The 18,344-nt window shown below is 38.0% G+C and overlaps 1 long non-coding RNA gene and 1 pseudogene across 1 annotated transcript; one reads left to right on the top strand and one right to left on the bottom strand.

The window, feature by feature from the left end:
• Window positions 1-4,814: 4,814 nt before the first annotated feature.
• On the bottom strand, window positions 4,815-10,477 carry LOC108534421 (uncharacterized). Its single transcript, XR_001886970.1, has 2 exons — window positions 10,247-10,477; window positions 4,815-6,123 (listed from the first exon to the last, which is right to left on the bottom strand). It is a non-coding gene; the product is annotated as an uncharacterized LOC108534421 (long non-coding RNA).
• Window positions 10,478-15,806: 5,329 nt separating this feature from the next.
• Window positions 15,807-17,097, top strand: LOC108534419 (keratin, type I cytoskeletal 18 pseudogene; annotated as a pseudogene).
• Window positions 17,098-18,344: the final 1,247 nt, after the last annotated feature.

Genomic DNA, 18,344 nt, shown 5'->3' with positions numbered 1-18,344 from the left:
AGACATTATCTTCTCTATTAAATTTGTGTGTGTGTGCATCTGTGAGTCAATGTGCATGTAATTATCTGATAAAAAATTATTTAAAATGTGTATGCATATATTAATGTAAATAATAGGGATATATATATTCCCAAGGATATATATTTGGAACTTACTTCTTTAACAAAATTATTTTAAATACCCAGTAGCTGCCTTGATAAACGGTAGCTTTTTAGAGAAGAAAAGATTATTCTTTGGCTGAAACTCGTTACTGTCTCTTTATCTAGGACTTAGAAGAACTGCTAGCTGGGCCAAATCTCTCTGAATAAATATCTTATGCTGTCTGAGGAATAAATCACGCCCTAACATTTCTAACTCTGTGTAACTGTTTGAAGGGTTGCACTGCATGTTGCACATTCTATAAGTGCTTCTCTTCCTTATTGTTCTTCACCAAGATGCAAATGGACCCCAGAGGGACAACAGCAGGTGCCTTCTTCATGCATCTCTCCCATATGAAGAAAAGCAAATGTCTCTTTCTAGTGTGCTTTGGGACTGGATAATTGCCCTCTCTTCTCGCTAAGCTAATTTTATATAAAATGGACTTAAGTATGACAGAAAGAAAAACAGAAAGAGATTCTATGAGAAACAGTACAAAATTGAAGTGAATTATGTGGGGAACAACAGTACTGTAGTAAATTAACAAAAATATATTTTCATTCTACTTATGTGCAAAGCATTATCTTGTGTTTCCAAATCATTACTGCATAAAAAACTCCAGTTTATGCCTTATCTTTGCCAGCTTTAAAAACTTTACTATTAGACAATACAACTTATCAAATCAAATCGGAGTCACAGGAATCATAATCTAACTAATAACAAATTTTACTGATAACATGAAGGATACTGGTAATTGTAACAATCAGGAAAAAAAAAAAAATAGAGAAATCTGACCAACAATGCAGGTGCCCTTTCTTCTTCTATTAACACATTTTTTATTTCAAAATTAACATGTAAGGGGCTAATACAGGCATCAGGGCATTACTTGCACAAAGGAAACCCTTTTGTTAAAGATTATTTCCTATTAACATTTCATTAACTTATGTAGACCAGGTACAACTGGCTAAAAGCATTTCATATATAAGGACTCTATTACTACCATATATCATTACTATATTGCCATTAGCATTTTTGCAAGAGTTTTGGAACAAATCATCTTTTTCTGTCTTTCCCAGGTACCTCCTGTGGAGAGAGGAAATAGATTACATGCTGTTAGAGCTATAAAAATACCCTAAAAGTGCTTTTTCTACTCTCTACTCTCATGCAGTCATGTATCTGGTATCAGACGATACCAGACCAGATGTGTGAGGCATGTTTTCCCACACACCAACCAATCAATTCTGCTGTGGATACCCACCAGATGTCTTTTAATTTAGATCAATTCTGACGCTCTCTATATCATGAAGGCTTAGTCTCACAATACAGTTCCCCACTTGAGACCCCAGTTGCAAGTCTGGGCCACCACAAACTTCTGACCAACTGGCTATAAATCAGGGTTCCCGTCACTTTCTCCTTGGGTTTGATTCATTTGCTAGAGCTGCTCACAGAACTCAGGAAAACACTTCTGCGTATTGGTTGATTGTAAAGGATATTACAAAGCGTGTGGATGAATGGCCAGATAGCAGAGTTGCAGAAGGCAGGTGTGTGGGAAGAGCTGCCATGCCCTCTCTTGGCCTGCCACCCTCCAGGAAGCTCCACGAGTTCAGCTATTTGTAAGCTCATTGGACCCAGTCCTATCAGGTTTTTAATGGAAGTTTAATTATATGGGCATGATTGATTAAATCATTGGCCATTGGTGATCAGCTTAACCTTCAGTTCCTTTCTCTCACCAAGGCTGGGGATGGAAATGAATGTCCCAACTCTCCAATCATGCCTTGTTATTTCTGGTGACCAGCCCCCGTCCCAAGCTATCTAGCTCTCCTACCATCAGTTATCTCATCAGCATACAAAAGACATCACTCAAGAGATTCTGAGGGTTTCAGGAGCTATATGTCAGGAAACTGGATAAAGACCAAATGTATATTTCACAGTATCACATAGGCCTTCCACACTAACCTTTTTTTCCACAACCATAAAAAGCTTTTACCTCTTATAAGTTGGGAGTTTGTAAATTTTTTTATTGTAAAATCACTACACAGATATAGCAAATCTGGAAATCCTAGAATGTATTAACACTGAAAAGTTAAAAAAGAAAAAAATCACAGTTCTACATCTATGGATAAACTGGTAATACATGTCTCCAAAACTTGTGTGTGTGTGTATTGATTTGCTTTAACAGGAATATTCAGTAAACATATGAAAACATATTCAACATAAGAGAAAGAAACCACTTATCATTATATCATAATCAATATCAACGACATCAAATTTTCATTGCCTTGTCTTCCAATGTCTAGATCTTCTTTCATCATCATTTTAGTTGGTTTCCAATATTTACTGTTTATATAGCACTCTAATGAAAATTTTCAATCAAATATCCCTGGGAACATCTCATGATTTTTATTTGATACATTCTTATATGAAACATGTGCAATGAAGTGATTTTAATTAAATATTATAGAATGTATAAATTTAAACCACCACTAAAGTATAGTGGTACCATTTTATTATAGTCATTTTATAATCATATATTCTCTTCGTAAAATATCTAAAGATTTAGATTGTTAATATTACACTACTTTCCATTATGTCTACAGAATGTGGATAATTAGTTTATTCATGGTCTTTCCTAAATGCTCCTTGAAGATGTTACATCATTTTCATACTAATTTGAAAAAACACCACATATTTTAAAATGTTATAATTTTAATAAGTAATATTTTATAATTTTTTATATACAGAGAAACCTGATTTAACAATGGTTTGACTTACAAGTTTTCAGTTTTACAAAGGTGCAAAAGTGATATGCATTTAGATGCTCCTCAACTTATGATGGGGTTATGTCAGGATAAACCCATGACAAGTTGAAAACACTGTAAGTAAAAAAGTGTACATTTGATTTAGGATATTTTCAACTTACAGTGGGATTATGGAAGCGTTATTCCATCAAAGTCAAGGAGCCTCTGTATCTTCATAACAGTTTATTTTATATAAAATTGAATGCTTTTACATAATCCATTGTATAATTGTGCACAGCATATTTATATATCATAAAGTGATATATTTAATGCTTATGATATATTGTATTATATGTGGTACATATGAAATACAAAGTAGGTATTATATGTAATTTTATGTATTGGTATATTTATGTTCTACATTTTATATTTTATTGATATTAAAAATTTTACATAATATATGCTACATAAAATATTTCACTTTGCAATAGATTTTGCAAATTCTTTTCTACTTATTCTATTGCTATTTAATTCTTTTTTCATATGCACTAACAAATTTTTATATATTTAAATAAATAATTTTGTACTCTGTTCTTTTGTATTTCTTCTTTAACATTTATTCATTTCAAATAGCTTATACAAATTTATAATTATATTTGAGTAATATATTTGATTCACTAGTCATTTTTATTTTTATTTTTTTGAGACAGGGTCTGGCTCTGTGGCCCAGCCTGGAGTGCAGTGGCAGGACCTCGGTTAACTGTAATCTCTGCCTCCCAGGCTCAAGTGATCCTTTGCCTCAGCCTTCTGAGTAGCTGGGACTCCAGGTGCACACCACCACGCTTGCCTAATTTTGGTATTTTGTTGTAGAGACAGGATTTCACGAGGTTGCCCAGCCTGGTCTTGAACTCCTGAACTCTAGTCACCCATCTGCCTCGGCCTCCCAAAATGCTGGATTTGTAGGCATGAGCCACCATGCCCATCCTGTGATTCACTCTTCTTAATGCTATTATTTCTTTGGAAATAATTTGACTGCCATTAGCTAGGGAATATTTTTTCAATATCATTATAACTATTGTTTTCATTATTTATAAGAGGTTACTTCTAATTATTCTAAAATCTTATCTGATTATACACATGTGTTTGTTTCTGAGATTTTTTTCTATTTTTGTCTATCTGTGCAGCACTTCTACAGTATTGATAATTGCTGCTTAAACATTCAATATCTGGTATTAGAAATTTATCATTGCTTTTATTTTCCAAATCATGTTAATTATCTTTAAGTCCTTTTTTGTCCAGAAATTTAGAATTACGTAGACATGTTTTTCCCCATTCCTTCTACGTTTAAGACTATGTTTGAACTTCCATTACATTTCTGAATCAATTTGAGGTAAAAAATTACAAACAGAAAACAGTACTATTGACTCTGGTGGGGTTTAGATTTCATCTTGAAGATAAAGCTGGTTTTCTTTCAAAGGGAGGAGCTGGATGAAATTTGGGAGACTATAGAACAATGTAAATTTGAAATCATCAGTTGTTTACTTAAAGGAAGCTAACGATGCTTCTCCTAACACTCAACATTAAAGTATGGGAGAGGAAGGAGTTAGGGCTATTGGTTAAAAACAGATCAGCATTCTAGATTCAAACCCCTCCCTTTCCTGTATGGAAGGAGAAATGAACAAGAAAGAGACTCTCAGGATATTACCAGGATGATGGTGTGTGTGTGTGTGTGTGTGCGTGTGTGTGTGTGTGTGTGTAGCAGGAAAGAGACCACTATTAGTCAGTAAATATTTAGCTCTAGCTAATGCAGCGAGTATGCCTTTTTTCATACTATTACATCAAAAAACAGGTACTGAACCTCAGAAGGGAGAAATATTTTTCAGGTAGAAATCCAGCACAAGAATGAAAAAGTCATACACAATTCAAAATCTTAGAAGAAAATTAAGGATAATGCATTTTTATTTTGATTGAGGAAATATTTATTTAAAAGTTGTAATAATTATAGCTATAAAACATGAAACTAATTTTACTGTTAAAATTGTAAAAGTAGTAAATATGAAGAAGCAATACAAAATAAATATATTTGTAACACGCACAACAGACAAAATGTTGGTTTCTAGAATATGTTTCAAAACCACTACAAATTAATAAAATCAACAAAAACATTAACTGAAATTCACAAGAAAATTAACAGGAATATTCAGTAAACATATGAAAACATATTAAAGCTCAGTAATAATTAGAAAAATTGAAATTACTACCAAATAAATTAGTATTTTTTACATATTGAATTTAAAATAAAACGTGTGATAAGACTAAGTGTTGGCAGGTTATGTAGCTGCAGAAATCATTATATACGGCCGAGCGAGTCTACCCTGGTATCTCCACCTTAGACAAATAATTATAATCTAGAATTACAAAAAAGAAATAACACATATCTACCAGAGATACACACAACAATTTCATACCAGCATTGTTGTAGAAGAATTAGAAGCAATCTATGTTGCAACGGTAGGAAAACGGATAAATGAGCTGTAGTATATTTATAAAAGAAAGAGTCTAAACAGAGAAAATGAATGAACTAGAACTACACCTTTAACATACATGAATACTTTTCAAAAGAAAACAATTTACTTGAGATTATATACAATATTTTCCTATTTATACAAGGTTTAAAAGAGAGAAACAATATTAAAAAGGTACCATGATACCTGCATTGCAGGACTTTTCCTTAATTCAGCTAAAGACAGTATCTTTGTCCGTCCCACAGCCACAAACATTTAGGCTCACAGATGGTTTGAAGGGTAAGTGAAGCAGGGTTTTATTGGGTGAAAAGGAAAAAACGGGGAAACAGGATGCTCTGCAAGGCCAGAGTCCCTGCTAGAGCGCTTCCGCCCAGCCGGTCTAATTTCAGGTTCCACACAGGAAGGGGAGGGGCCAGGCTGCACCCAGCTGCAAATGTCATCAACTTCCTGAGGCTCCACCCAAGTGTGCAGGCCAGATAGTTTTCCAGAGACCCCCTCCCACCTGGCTGTCTTACTCCCCCGTCTAAAGAAGTACATCTAACTGCTGTTAGAATAAGGATAGGGTAAGAATGAAGACCAATGTTAACTGCTTCCAGATGACAGGGGGCGCTGTTTTGGGGAGGCATCAGTCAGAGCTCCCTCCCTCAGAGGCCCATTTAAGGGTTCCCAGGAGAAGGGGCCATGGTCAGAGGCTCTGGTTGCATGACTAGTTGGAGTTTGATGGCCTGAAGGCAAGAACAGACGAACCAGGTTATTAGAAAACATGTATCAAAATGAAATAAGGGGAGGGGTAAGGAGAGCTCAAAAATCCTGAGGCCTTTTTACCAGTTTGTACAGGGAGAAGGAGGCCAAAACCTTGACCGGTAAAAAAAAAAACTTCACCCTTTTGCAGGCACACTGGGCTTCTGTGTTCCCTTCACCTGAGCCTAATCTCAAGCCAACCAGTTTAAGGTTTGGGAAATTAACTCTTTCCAGTTTGGAGGATGCATCTAAGACAAGTGTCCCATGGTACGGGGACACAATTACCTCTCTGTGAAGAGAAGACAGAGAAGGGGAAAGGAAAAGAGAAGGCATTTTTTAAAGGAGTCCCAGGGGTTCAGGATGCATTTGAAAGGGGTACAGAATGAAAATGAATGGCTACCTATCTAAAAAGGCAAGCAGGCATCTATGGCTCCCTTCACTTCCTAACAGATACCCCGGGAGGGAGGGAGAGATGGAAGAGCGTCCTTTTCCATCTTCTGTCCTTGCCCCCAGTTCTGGAGACCTTGGTAGGTGCCACCATAAGTACCAAAGCAGCTTGCACCCATGAAGCTGGGGGACCTAGAGAATAGGAATTATCTACTTTCACCTATGCCTCTATCACCCCCACTGTAAGTAGCCTTGGAGTTCCCTAGACCTCTTTTATGCCATGGATATTAACATGGCCTTTATCCATGAAACAAGAAGCCTGGGTTAGCTTAATGGGCAGGAATCAGCTACACTCACTTGTGCTGTGCCTTTTAACTTCCATTATTGTCTGCCTCTGGATCCCTCAGATCCAGTTTTCCTTCTTAGGGCTTTGACCCAAAGCTTGGAATTGCATGGACTCCTTATGATAAGCTGAATGCTAAGGTAAAACTGTGGAAGTGAGTCCTCGTCCAACAAGGGAGAGAAAAGGATGTCTTGTGACACACCCAGATAACTGGTGGCTATAGTTATGTTTGCTAGGGTTTCGGTGCATGGTGCTTGGCTTTGGTTAGGGTCCTTGGTCTCACTCTCCCAAAAAGGAAACTTCCTAGTGATGGGTATTCTATTTATTCCCATCACCTGGCAGGATTTGCAGGATAATTGCTCAGAACTAGAATATTGATCCAGATTTCTACATTACCCATCCCTCTTGTTCTTTCTGAGCTGCAGCTGGGGATTGCTGGTTGGTTCACAGGAACAAGCAGGGTTAGTCTAAAAATGTAGGCAAAAACTTAAAAACAACTAGTGAGTTTAGAATTTAATGACAAATGCATGATAACTTTTGAAACATAATTTCTCTCCAGTCCTCATTTTTGTTAAGAAAAAAATCATGATAGGACCGAGATTTTTGCAAAATAGATTTTAGCCTTATACTTGGCCTGATTATTTGCATGAAGTGCAGCAGGAATAATTATTTCTACACAGGCCTTTTAGATTGGCTTTGATGGAACTCTGTTCTTCAAGGGATCTCAGATAAGACCTTTTAAAGCCATGCCTAGCCATGGGATTATCCTCAAATACATGTGAGTTGGGTCATCCTCTCCTCTTATGGTCCCAAGATAAACTTGGAGCTCCTGGACCTGTTAGAAAGTGACATTCTTTACTGACCACAGGTCGGAAACCCTTTACAGGGACTGAGTATGAGGCCAGTTTCCTCATGGGGCTTTTATTGGCTCTGCCAAGTCAAGATTGACTCCTTAAAGGGAAGTATACCCTTCCAGTCAAAGCCTTGGTAAAATGACCAGTTTTTCCAATTGTTTTCTGTTTCAAAAGAAAAATTGATTCTTATTGCACTGATGCAAACAACTATATTGCCATAAGAATACTCACAGATAGTTTCCAAATTCTAGAGAAACCAGGCAGAGAGAAATAAACATGCTACAAATTTTGATCACAGGAGTGTATACTTTACTTATTAATGACCGTAAATAGTTCAAAATACGTTTCCTTGACTGTGAAAAGCAAAACAAGGCTCAGCAATATTCCAAGCAAAAGTCAAAAGGATTTACTTCAGCTTCCTGAGTTCAGTCCATCTAGTTAACTCTTGTTTTGCTTGATATTTGTGAACATTCCAGCTCTTTGTGAGTCCTGTAAATTTTCCTTTATTCCAATATTACAATCTCAAAAGTTTTCAGAAGCCTGTATTTGAGAGCACCTCCAAAATTCTGTAGCTTATTATAAACCATCATTTGACAAGGATTAAAGCAAGATAACAATTGTCTGCGAATAGCAAAATGCCCAGGGTAGTGACAGTCAGAAACACAGCTGACAAAAATGTTTGGTTATCTCTGTAGTTTGCAATAACTTAACCTTAAGTATGATTGGTAGCATATACTTAGACATTGGAATGTTAGAAATCTCATACAATTTTGGAACATATATTAGCATTATTACCAAGATATAACCCAAAGAAGACTGAACATCATTTTGACAGTCCCATGTACCTAAACATGTCAAAGAATCCTGTTTACCTCTCTTTTCTGGACACTTCAGGGGCCCTCTCAAAGTACTCAAAAAGTCAGGTGCCAGGGAAGACAATTTTGAAGCTGAAGTTTGATTTTGGGAAGGCTGTTAAGTGTTCAAGATTTAAAACACTTCTATTATTCTATTATGAAATAGAATTCCAGATTACCACAAATTATTTATTTTGCAAAATGATGACTCAGAAAATGTAAAGAAGCAAAACCTTCTATAACCCTTTAAAATTTTGCCAAAGAGCAGCTAGTGCTGTATTAAACCCTTGTTATGATTTTATTTCAATACTCAATTTACAGAAAAACCAAATAATACGGTTTTTTGAATTTAGTCAATATGTTCACACAGAGGACCTCTTCAGCAAGGTTAATTTTCACAGTTCTTCCACCACTTCTTTGAACCTTCAGTTTTTTAATAATTTAACTCAAAACAATCCTTTAGCCCCAGGCAAAAATTTACATTTTCATGCCTTCTTATAACCTTTTACTGAAAAACATATTTCACTGTTCGTACACTCCTTGCATGCAAATCTATTTCCAGTAGTCTCAATTACATGTTATAATGGTAACTCCTAGTAATTTTTAACATTAATTTAAAACCTGGTAAATTGTTTTAATTGCGTGCTAACTGCAGCCAAGGTTTGCCTTGTTAATTAAGGACGTGATTAGTTCCATATGTCCCCAGGCCCTACCAGCTGTGAAGCAGAGGAGACAGTTTTTAAAACCCAAAAATCAGTTTGTAACCTTAAATCACTTAACAAACCTTGCATCTTACCTACATTTTACCAACAGTCTTTAGGGGCTGTTTTTATTTCTGAAAGATTAAAGTCATGTGAACTGAAAGGCACCACAGCTTTTAACTTCCCTTAAGAAATACTTGATCCCAGGGCTTGTCTTTTTTAGGACAAATTAATTAGAGATCTTTTTAAAGACAGCACACACAGTATACACACAGACAGGCAGAAGAAAATCCAGTTACTGGGTGAGGCCCTTTAAGAGACAGGGCTAGGAAAACATGCAGATATCAAACCAAAGAAGGATCATCCTCTAAGGCAGGATTGCACAACAACCCTTGCCAAGCAGTTACTGGCCACGCCCCCAGGATGTAAAACAAGATGGAGGCTTGCAGAACACACCATACAGATATGCAAAGCAAGCCAGGATTGGCCACAGCCCAAGACCAGCCCCAGAAATCCTTTTTCACAACTGAAGCTTTACAGAGACTAAGTTTACTGCTGACTGGGTGTGAAGAGGAGAAAAAAAATGGTTTAAAAATGGCTGGGGAAGAACCTGTTATTCTTATGCAAGTGGTTCCTCCACCAGAAACAAGTTTAATTGCTGTGGGTCAGAGTGGGCCTCCCTGGTGCAGGGAGGAGGATATCCTATGAGTGCGTGGCAGAAAACGCCAGCCAGCCACTCGTGGCGCCTTGGGCCAGGTATCCCAGCCCTGGCAGGGAGGGGAGGGTGGTGGGGAGCCGCTGCACACCAGTTCCTTCCAAAAAAGGGTGAAAAGGCTATGAAAAGGCCCCTAACCCTAGGAGCAATAGCGGGGTGGTGACATGGTTACCTCTACCCTCAGAAGCCGGAGGATGAGAAGGCTCAGAAGAGAGAGGTAAGGGGAAGAATTCTTGGCATGCATTTCACTCACTGTTTCTAGAGCCCCACATTGCATACCAAAATGTTGCGGATTTTAGTTCAACTAAAGACGGGGTCCTTGTCTGTCCCATGGCCACAAAAATTTAGGCTCACAGGCAGTTTGAAGGGTGAGAGAAACCAAACTTTTTTGGGTGAAAAGGAAAAAAGTGGGGAACAGCGATCCTCCATAAGGTCAGAGTCCCTGCTAGAGAGCTTCTTACCCACAGCTTGAATTCCAGGTTCCACACAGGAAGAAGAGAGGCCAGGCTCCTCCCCGCTGCAAACAGCATGAACTTCCTGAGGTTCCACCCCAGTGTGCAGGACGGTTGGATTTTTTTTTTTCTGGGGATCCTCTCCCACCTGGCTGTCTTGCATGGTTTTTTTGTTTGTTTTTTTTTTTAAGTGAAAGTTCATACTCTGGCTAAATGTGTAGGAATTTCCAGTGGTGATTACCTGTCAGGGAGGTAATGGGAAATGATAGAGAGTGAATATGTGATGAGCATTTTACAGTCATGGCATAGTTTTTCTTTAAGCTCTATATCTTGTTATACAATTTGTTTTCCTGACCTGCCTGGAACTTCTCTGCTCTCATAACAGCTTCCCCACGATTCATTCATACCAGCTGGAAAATTCTACTTGGCCTTGTCAGTGTTAAGTCTTCGAGGAATAGCCTCCTTAAGGAAACAGCAGAAGTGTCGTTTATTCACGTGGCATCCAGAATCCTGTTTCATTGAAAAGTTTAATGCCACTTGCTTGGATCATTGTGGCTTCCATTCCCAGAACCTCTGCTGCTTGTCCTCAGGGTGTTTTCATGGCTTGAAACCCTGTTAAAAATCCTTCCCTGCTTAATTGTTTTAAGCAGTTTCTTTTGAGGATCTCTTACCTATTAGTAAAGATAAATCTTCCTTCCCTTCACATTACCTTGTTTGAAACAACTCTTTATGTATTTTTGGCATTTAATTATTTAATTAGAAGTGAATATAATTTTTTAAAGAAAGTCAGTTGACAGTTTCTTTGGGGGCATTTCTTTGTTTTTTGTTTGTTCACGGGGTGTTTATGCTGGGATTCATTCTGATTTCCTTCTCCTTTCTTGCCCTGACATGTCCTCAGAAAGCCTCCTCTTCTAGAGTCAAGGTGATCACCTTAATTTCCTGCCCTTCTATGGCAAGTTAACACAACCTTCTCCAACTCGGAGCCCAGACCCTGAAAAGCTCTTGATCACTCCTATAATGAGAAGGCTGCAGATGTTTTCCCTAGGCTTGGGCTTCAGTAGATGCAGTTGATGGCTATAAGTTCAGGGCTCTTTTCTAGAGATGTAAACTCATTTTTATGTTTTCCTACTCACCCACCAAGAGACTTTTTCTATTTACTACAAGTGGGAAATTAATGCAGAAAAGACGGCGAGGGACAGACTTCTTTAGTTTAGCAATGTAGGGGTAGGGGAAATATGTAATTCTTAGTAGTCTAAGTGTCTGCGGTAGAAATGTTATGGACTGTACCAGTGTGCAGATGAAAAACTCTGCATTAATACCCATGCAATGTTCATCTTATCACCAGATTTAGTTCTAGAAACATTTCCTATGGGACTGTTCACTGCATTTTATTGTTGAATACTCTCAGCTCCAGGTGAAACATACTGAAGTGTGAAATGGTCAATTATAACTGGATAAACAAAGTTGCTTGGATAAAATATTATTAAACTGTGTGGTTGGTTGTTTAGTGTTCATTTTTCTTTATCTCAGGGCAGGGGGTATACGGAATAGAAGAAGGATTTGACACTTTAGGAAGATGACTTCGTGAACAAATTCACAGTTACCAAGACCAAAACATTTCATGCTGAGTTGTTTAAAACCGTTTTCACATCAAATATTTCATTACTTCCCTGTTCTGTAGAATCTTTCAAAGTTTGAGTTTCTGTGTGGTAGACCTTACACGATTTTCCCCCTTTAATACCTTTGGAGAATGAATTTAATCTTGGAAAATACTCTCAGACATTGATATTTTGGAAAGTGAATTCAGAAGGGAATATCAGGAACATAATTTTAAGTGGTTTTTAATACATACCCCTGAAGCTTGAGATAGGTATCACACTTTGATGCATAGCCTGTGTTTGCTAAAATACCACTTAGGAAATCTGTGGTTCCTTGACTGAGAGCTTCATTTAGCATCTTATTTATGATTCCCGAGCTCATGGTGCTCCAAAGAAGTGCTTATCTCAAGCCGTACGAGTAATATTTCTGAAGTATTTTTTGAGATCATAGCAGACAAGAATGTCTGACAGTATAGGCTGGTATTTTCTGGGACATCTGCCTGCAATTAGAATTTTATTTGGGAATAAATTTACCCAAGATGGGAAACAAACTTTCTTCTTGTAAGTCTCCTACTCATTTTTCAAGTAGTAATGTCATCCTTCAGACACGTTCAATTAGTGATCTTTGTGGAGTTTTGTGGAGTTTAATGGCTATGGAGGCTAGGAACATAAAAACTTTATGTAAACCGTAACTATCACTTGTTTTTGGTGTCCCAAAAGAGATTTGTGACTAAGCAGTGATGGCAAATAGAAATTCCCTTCCCAATTTGTTGGCTGGTGTGCCTAACCTTCTACGTTCCAGATCTACTACCGTGGCTGGAAGAGATACAGAGTGAAGGTTATTTGAGTGCACAGGTATATATGAGAAATAGAGAGAAGAAAAGAGGAAGGCAGGGAGAAAGAGAAGAGAGAGAGAGGAAAGAGAGAGAGAGAGAGAGAGAGAGAGAGAGAGAAATAAGGAAATTAGAGTTAGAGCTGCCTAGTGAGATGAAACAGAAAAGATGACTCCAGTTATTAGTTATACTCATGGCCCTCTACAAACTCTACCTCCTGGAATCAGATGAGCATCCTCTTGAAGTGAAGCCTAAAGTCACCATACTGACTCTAGATGTTTCTTAGCTATCAAGAAAGCCCCACTGATGATTGCTCGAATGCAAACATGTTAAAATGTTGGTTCCAGGGATTCTATGTTTATATATGGTGTCTTTTTTTTTTTTGAGGTGAGTTTCTTGCTTTGTCACCCAGGCTGTAATGCAATGGTGTGATCATAGCTCCCTCTAGCCTCAAACTCCTGGGCTCAAGCAATCCTAAGTAGCTAGGACTACAGGTGTGTGCCACTACACCTGGCTAACTTTTTTATTTTTGATTTTGTAAAGACAGGTTCTATGTTGCCCGGGCTATGTCTTGAACGCCTGGCCTCAAGCAATCCTCCCACCTCAGCACCCTGATTAGCTAGGACTACAGGCATGCACCACCATGCCTGGCTAACTTTTTGTTTTTTATTTTTAAGATAGGGTCATGCTATATTGACCTGGCTGGTCTGGAACTCCTGGTCTCAAGCAATCATCCTGCCTCAGCATCTCAAACTGTTGGGATTACAGGTATGAGTTCCTGCACCCAGCTGTGCCTTTTACACACACTAAAAAATCTCAACCCATTATGAAACATCTTAAATATTGGCAAGAAAATTTCATTTCTCTGGAGCAACAATTTAACTTAGGTTGAAAATACAGTCTGCTTTTGAATGTTTATGTCATCCACCTGGGATTATTTCTGGCTGTTCAACCAGCAGCTGGTATATTATACTGGCATTAACTTGTTTCCAAGACAATTACTTCTGCAAATATTGTGGGCAAGTATGTGCAAGTGTGTACAACTGTGTGTGTGCATGTGTTTGGGGCAGGGTACAGAGTATACAAATGTACATGTGAACACACAGGGCTTGAAAAAGAAGAAAATAATATTTTGTCACTTTCTTACATTGATTTGCACAGGGATAAAGGAAATAAGTCAGGCTTATATCCTTGTCTCTGTGTAAATTATCTTTGTGCTTCAAATAGTTGCTTGCATATGGTGACTTAACCTTTCTTCAGCTCAGGAAAAAAGATTTCTGCATTTTGAAATATGTAAGGGCTGAAGCTTGTATTATTAAAATAGACATTTTATTTTAAAACCTAATAATTAAATGTTAAATCAGCAACTTTAAAAGTAGATAAAACCTTGAATTGAGATAGGACTTTTCCTGTTTTCCTATGTCTATTGCTTATTTCTTTTCATGTATAAATAATTTTATTATATTTAATAAAGCAAACCCTCAAACTTAACAAATATAGTTTGAACATGAGGATAATAATTTTGTCCCACACTGAAGTAAATTTTATTCTGGATCAAGGCCTTTCTTCTGGTATAATAATTTTGTGAAACTTTTAAAGTTAAAAATGATATTGCAAAACTCAAGATAGGTTCTAGTTCAGCCAAAAGTTAATTTATTTTCCTGATAGCTAGTTGAGTCAATTTGGATGATGTACATCTCTGAACCAATTAAATGGAGAAGGCATTAGAATTTTCAATAAATGTATAGTTCTATGACAGAATCAATAAACTCATATGTCATGAATTAAAGTGTTGAAAGAATGGTATCATTCCAGCAAAACTTTTGTGCTATTATCAGAATATGGTAAATAGATATTGGGTAGCAAATATAGAAAAAATTTCTAACCACATTGACACGATCTTTTTCCTGCCTTATCCCTCAGCCATTGCTAAAAGCACCAAAACAAAACTAAACAACACAAAAACAACCCACGTACCTTCAGGGATTTTATTTTTTTTGGAATGAGCGGGTGGAGAGTTTACCGAAAACAACAGAGCAATGAGCTTGTTTACCAACCTCTTTCTCCCATTTAATCAAACCCTTTTCCATTCTCCCGTGAGTACCAAGGCCCTCAAAGACAGTAGCATATACATAAGCTATCCGAGAAAAACGAGCACTTCTGAAGAGTGACCAAAATGAGTGAACATCCAAACATTTGTTGACAAATTTGTACTATTATATTTTTGTTTTTAATTTTACTTGTCCTTACTGTGATATAATACATATTTTTTCAAGTTGCCATGGATTTCTGTCTCCCAAGATGCACTGTTAATCAATCTACTGATTATAATCCAATTAACCAATTAAAGGCAGATCTACACACCAAGAAAGGATAATTTATCATAAAGATAAAGTATGTGGATAATTCAAAGTAAAACTACAGACTCGTTGAGTAAGAACTACATTCATTTAAGGATCATTGAATAGCTTTTGTTGACCAAAGACTAATGCTCCAACGCAGTTCTCACTTTGAGGCCTTTCAAAAGGGGCAATTAATTGGTAACATATTTGGGACACTGACCTGAGTTGCCCAAGCAAAATATAAACTTTGTTTTATGAAGGAAAGGTTAAGGAAGTAGTTAAATCAGGTTAAATAATATTTCTTTATCTTAATTTAATTTTATATCTTTTATAATTATTAAGTGTGCTTCCACCTCATTCTGTAAGACTTTTCTAATCTTTATACCACTTACATGACAAATAACATATGCTCTGTATGCTTACTGTCTGCCTGCCAGCTAGGTGATAGCTAAATTGGTTGGATCTGCCTGTATAAATAATCTCCACAACAAGTGCAGCGAAAGTGGATTAAATGAAATGAAAACAGTAGGGCAGAAAGGTCATCGGCAAAGCCTGAGTCCTGTCCTCTTGCTCTCTTCACCAGACAATATGAGCTTCACCATTCACTCCACCTTCTCCAGCAACTACCAGTCCCTGAACTCTGTCCAGGCGCCCAGCGGCGGCGCCCGGCAGATCAGCAGCGCAGCCAGCCTCTGTGCAGGCGCCGGGGTCTCTGGTTCCCAGATCTCTGTGACCCGCTCCACCAGCTTCTGGGGCTGCACGGGGCCTGGGGGCCTGGCCATGGGGATGGCCAGGGATCTGGCAGGAATGGGAGGCATCCAGAATGATAAAGAGACCATGTAAAGCCTGATCGACTGCCTGGCCTCCTACCTGGACAGAGTGAGGAGCCTGGAGACGGAGAACCGGACAGGAGAGCAAAATCCGGGAGCACATGGAGAAGAAGGGACCCCAGGTCAGAGTCTGGAGCCATTACTTTAAGACCATTGAGGAACTGAGGGCTCAGATCTTTGCAAATACTGTGGATAATGCCCGCATCGTTCTGCAGATTGACAATGCCCATCTTGCTGCTGATGACTTTAGAGTCAAGTATGAGACAGAGCTGGCCATGCACCAGTCTGTGGAGAGCAACATCCATGGACTCTGCAAGGTCATCGATGACACCAGTGTCACTCAGCTGCAGCTGGAGACAGAGATTGAGGCTGTGAAGGAGGAGCTGCTCTTCATGAAGAAGAACCATGAAGAAGAAGTAAAATGCCTATAAGCCCAGATTGCCAGCTCTGGATTGACCATGGAGGTGGACGCCCCCAAATCTCAGGACCTTGCCGAGATCATGGCAGACATCAGGCCCCAATATGATGAGCTGGCTTGGAAGAACTGAGAGGAGTTGGACAAGTGCTGGTCTCAACAGATTGAGGACAGCACCACAGTGGTCACCACGCAGTCCGCCGAGGTTGGAGCTGCTAAATCGATGCTCACAGAGCTGAGAGGTACAGTCCAGTCCTTGGAGATGGATCTGGACTCCATGAGAAATCTGAGGGCCAGCTTGGAGAACAGCCTGAGGGAGGTGGAGGCCTGCTACACCCTGCAGATGGAGCAGCTCAACGGGATCCTGCTGCACCTGGAGTCAGAGCTGGCACAGACCCAGGCGGAGAGACAGCGCCAGGCCCAGGAGTATGAGGCCCCACTGAACATCAAGGTCGACTTGAAGGCTGAGATCGCCATCTACCACCACCTGCTGGAAGACAGTGAGGGCTTCAATCTTGCTGATGCTGTGGACAGCAACAACTCCATACAAACCATCCAAAACACCACCACCCGCTGGATAGTGGATGGCAAAGTGGTGGCTGAGACCAACAACACCAAAGTTCTGAGGCATTAAGACAGCAGAAGCAGGGTACCCTTTGGGGAGCAGGAGGCCAATAAAAAGTTCAGAAGTAAAAAAAAAAAAAGAAAATTAATATAAATCGTCATTAAAATAAAGGCTGATTTTTTTGGTCAAGAATGATCAAGAAACTGCAAAAACATCTGATTCCCAGTATAAATGATTAAAAGCAATTAACAAATTCTACAAAGAAATCGGATCTATATACAGTACAGAAGATGTTTCTGTAAGACAGTATAGGGAGCATATTTATTCCAGTAAACTTTACAGGTTGGATAGTTTCTCTAAACAATACAAATGACCAACTCCACTCAGGATGACCAATCATTTGATTTACATGGGACTGAGGGAGTTCACAGGCTTTCACCACTAAAACTGTAAAAGTCACATGGAAAACTAGGATGCATTGGACATTCTAAATCATATGAAATAGGAGAATTGTATACATCACTGTCTGTTTAAGTAAGTGAGTAGTCTAAATATTCATGCACTTCACCATCAAAGGTATCAGACCTATGTCATTTTACAGCTGAGTTTTACCAAGCTTTCAAGAAATAGTCCTCAATTGATATAAATGTTTTATGAAAGAAGAAAATAGCAAATCTTGCCTGTTTGAATTATTAAATATATAGTAGAATATGAATAACCAACCTGGAAAATGACAGTATAAGGAAAATTTGAACAATTTCACTTTGAACATTAATACAAAAATCCTAATGACATATTAGCTTACTGAAGCCACAATATAGATGAAATATATATTATAATTATGTAAGATGAATCACAAATGTGAAAAAGTTACATCAGAGTTTATATCAATATAATTTACTACATTACTAGATTATATGAAAGAAACTTCTAACCATTTCAATAGAGGCAGAAAAAGCGCTAAATTGTATGCTCACTTTGGAGTAAACCTGTTAGTAAATTAGAAAGAAAAGGGAGTTACCTGATCTGAAATTTCTCCTATCAAAAGTCTATGAACAAATATACACATATATATATATATATGGATAGAGCATTACAGGAATTAGCATTAAAGTCAGAGATACATTGTTTTACAACATTGTAATTATACATTATAGTACCAACATTATAATGGTAGCACTAAACAATGCAACATGATAATGAAATATATAGTGTAAGAGAGTAAGAGATGCAGGTGTTCTTAAATAAGACATGAACATAAACACAGGAAATACAATGTAATAGAAAAAGTGATAGAAGGTATAAAAGAGTTTTGC

This window comes from Rhinopithecus bieti, unplaced genomic scaffold (genome assembly GCF_001698545.2).
Source record: "Rhinopithecus bieti isolate Rb0 unplaced genomic scaffold, ASM169854v2 scaffold_11565, whole genome shotgun sequence".
In the NCBI taxonomy this organism is placed as follows: Eukaryota; Metazoa; Chordata; class Mammalia; order Primates; family Cercopithecidae; genus Rhinopithecus; species Rhinopithecus bieti.
This window is presented reverse-complemented; position numbering and strand designations above follow the sequence as displayed.